Consider the following 3,966-nt stretch of genomic DNA (forward strand, 5'->3'; position numbering starts at 1 on the left):
GATAAGCTGATGTTAGGGAAATATACCCAAAGATAAGTATTCAAATGATTTTTCTTTAATCCAATTGTTTCTAATATATTTATGAGATGATTTCTATGTTGCTTTGTATGTCCCTCCCCCAAGGTTTAACGCCTGCTTTCACTGTATTTTATGTTGGTATAATTTTTGGAGGGGAAGGGAAAAATATCATTTAAATTGGGATACAGTTGGACCCATTGCAACAATGAGATATACAAGTCGTTATGACGTAAAACGAACTTTACAACGTTGATGGGGGAGAGGATCAGGTGTCAGAGCTAGTGGGAGTTTGGGAAGGGAGAGGAAGGGGAAACAAAAAGGAGGCAACAATGCTTGATAAGAAAGGTATTCGTTATTTTGCCCATGTTATTGTAACTCCTCTGTACACTATTTTCACAATAAAAAGAAAGAAATTGAATTACACTTCATATATAAAAAATGTTCTGTGCTCAATTCAGCAGGAAATACACTAACATTGGAACAATACAGAGAAGATTAGAATGGCCCCTGTTCAAGGATGACATGCAAATTCTTGAAGTGTTCCATATTTTTACAACAGGTGCTGGAGGGTATGTTGACAGAAGGGAACCCTACCGAATCCTTGGTGGGAGTGTAAACTTGTTCAACAACTTTGGAAAGCAGTATGGAGGTTCCTCAAAAGGCTCCACATAAAGCCCCCCATGACCCAGCAATCCCACTTTTGGGCATTCACCCAAATGATCACAAACAAGACCACAATAAAACTAACAGCACAACTATGTTTACTGCAACATTATTTACGATAGCTAAGGTATGGAACCAATTCCGATTCCCCTCAATTGATGAATGGAGCAAGATAATGTGATAGATAGATAGATAGATAGATAGATAGATAGATAGATAGATAGATAGATAGATAGATAGATAGATACATAGATACATAGATAGATACATAGATACATAGATAGATACATAGATACATAGATAGATACATAGATAGATAGATACATAGATAGATACATAGATAGATAGACAGATAGATAGATTCATTCTATGCCTCCATCTGAAAGAATGACATCACTCAATTTGTTAGGAAATGGAAAGACTTGGAAAAAAAACTTATTAAATGAAGTAAGACAAGTCCAAAGAAACATAGGACCCCTGCTTTCCCTTATTTTCAGTTACTAATATATGTCTGGGATAAATAAAAAAGGTCAAAAGCTATGTGCATATGACTAGATAAGATGATGTTAAGGGAAATGTACTCCAAGATATTGACACAAGTGGTTTTTTTCTTTCGTGCTATTGTTTTTAATGGACTTACAATGTATGATGTGATTTTTTTTGTTTCTTTATATGTTCCTCCCCCACTTTATAACACCTGTTTTCACTGCATTTGAAGTTGGTGCACCAATATCTTATATATATGCTTCTCTAATTTGGGTAGGGGAAAGGTAAAAACACAATGTTTAAATAGGGATACAGGTTGACCAATTGTAACAATGAGATGCACAAGACACTATGATGAAAAATGAAGTTTATATTTAGGCAGGGTGGGGGAGATGGGGAGGAGAGGCTACTTGTGGAGGTTAGAGAGAAAGGATGGTGGGGGGAAATAAAGGAGGAGGTAACAATGCTTTTTAGGAAATGTACTCATTACCTTTCTCATGTAAATGTGACCCCTGTGTACAGTATTTTTCCAATAAAAATGTATGAAAATGATATGATAAGGAAAAGTTTATTTTCCCCATTTTCCCTATATAATATCGTTAACAAAGAAATTAATTCAAAACACTGACATGAAAGTATTTTGCAAAAGTGTGTGTGTGTGTGTGTGTGTGTGTGTCTGTGTGTGTGTGCATGCCCGCGCACATGTGAGTACTCGTGCATTTGTGTTGGCATGCTCAGAGTTTGAACTCAGGACTTCAAGGTCTTGCTAGGCATTTCCTCTCTAGATTGATGAGGTTCTATATAAGCTACATCACCATTCCTGGCTCTTTGGTAGTTCATTAAAAGTTTTGAAAAATAATCTTATGAATTTTTTTTGCTCTGATTGTCTTCCAACTGTTATCCACAGATCTGGCGCTCCTGAGTAGATATCCCAAGTAGACAGGATTACAGGTGTGGCCATCCAGCACAAGGCTTTAAAAATAATTTTAAAAGTAGTAAAATATTTACTTCACGGGAGCCTGTTTTATTATCTACTAATTTTAAAGCGTTTTGCACTGATTGTATGTGAATTCATTTCGCTTCTGGATTCTTAAAAACTGTAAGTGATGATATTTGAAAGGTTTATTACTTTTTAAAAAGGAAACGAACTATGGGACAGAAGAAATTTGCCCCTCCTTGGACTTCAATTTATGCGCTCAGTTCTGTGCATGATAAGCCAATGTCACCAAAACAATCTGGGTTGAAGACAAAATGTAACAGAAGAAAATAACCATGGGCATTGCTATGCTATTATTTCTTGGATAACATGAATATTGAATTGAGAGTGTAAGAGAATGGAGAGATTTTTTTCCTTGGACTTCAATTTATGCGCTCAGTTCTGTGCATGATAAGCCAATGTCACCAAAACAATCTGGGTTGAAGACAAAATGTAACAGAAGAAAATAACCATGGGCATTGCTATGCTATTATTTCTTGGATAACATGAATATTGAATTGAGAGTGTAAGAGAATGGAGAGATTTTACTTATCATTTTGTATTGCTGAAAGACTGTTGGAAACTTTAACTCATTTCCTTCCTCACTGTGTGTCTTTGGGCCATACAATTCGTGCCTTTAATTACAATTTTTCCCAAAATTAAAATGGTAATAACATTAGCATTAAAGCAAATTTTATCTTAAGAATTAAGAAATAAAACTTGTGAAATACTTAACATAAAATTCTATGAATGAGCTTTGAGTTTAGCCAGCAGTTTTTTAAAATACTAAATAGAATGCAATAAGTATTACAGAAACCATTACATGTAGTGAATAACCAGATGTAATGTTATCTATTTACCATGCTCTGCTTCGAAGGAAGCCAGATGGATAACTTCCCATGCTGCACATCAAGTTGATTATCTTATGTCTTGGTAGTTTAAAAATATCAGGGACAGAATCATGAGGTAATGTTGTAGATTGAGGTTAAGTCCATATAAAAAAGTACAAACCTGATAAAACATAAACATATCTCAGCAGTATATTGTTTTATACATCATTTAAGTTACATTGTAAAGATAGGGAAAATCTAGCAGAATGAATTCTCTTTTTGATATATTTTCATAGGTCCTAAGAAGGATGAACTCTTTCCTCACTCTTGTAGAAGCATCATCAGATGAGAGGAAATGTATTTTTTTATTTGCTTCCTTCCATTTATTCTTCAGTTTGAAATCTGAACTACATGAGACTGAAAGAAGCTAAGGGAAATTAGACTCGCAGGCTTTGGAAAGAGCAATCAACATAAAATAAATAAAGTACGTATAGCCTTGTAAAAGGTACAACTAAATTGAGTTATATAGTCTCAAGTGTAAACAGAAAACGATTTTAGCAATATCATGTTATTAAAAATTGAAAAATGTTAGGAATTTAATTTTTTTCCTTTCTACTATATTGAATTAAGTATTGATTTTGTATAGAGAGATTAAAGATGAGATTAACAAAAGTTCTGAATAGACCTGTTTTCCAAAAATCCCTGAAAATCACCAGTGGGTTTTCAAAGTTGAGTTTAATACCACTTCCATGTTGGCTTAATGCTTTGTGAACAGAAGTCATTATAGAGAAAAGCAATTCAAAATTACTATGATACTACTGCATAACAATTAAAACTAATCAAAACATCAAAGGAGTCAGGTGTGATGGTAAAGGCTAGTAAGTGCAAGCAGTTAGGAGGTTGGAGTAAGAGGATTTGAGTTTAAGGCCAGTCTGGGGTACTGCACATCGTAAAAACCTGCCTTTATAAAAACTCTAAAGGTAATAATGTTGG

At 34.3% G+C, this 3,966-nt stretch overlaps 1 non-coding gene across 1 annotated transcript; it reads left to right on the top strand.

The window, feature by feature from the left end:
* Nucleotides 1-459: 459 nt before the first annotated feature.
* Nucleotides 460-570, top strand: LOC122118539. Its single transcript, XR_006149400.1, has one exon. It is a non-coding gene; the product is annotated as a U6 spliceosomal RNA (small nuclear RNA).
* Nucleotides 571-3,966: the final 3,396 nt, after the last annotated feature.

The sequence above is a fragment of the Dipodomys spectabilis genome, unplaced genomic scaffold (genome assembly GCF_019054845.1).
Source record: "Dipodomys spectabilis isolate Male_0828 unplaced genomic scaffold, ASM1905484v1 ptg000154l, whole genome shotgun sequence".
Taxonomy (NCBI): domain Eukaryota; kingdom Metazoa; phylum Chordata; class Mammalia; order Rodentia; family Heteromyidae; genus Dipodomys; species Dipodomys spectabilis.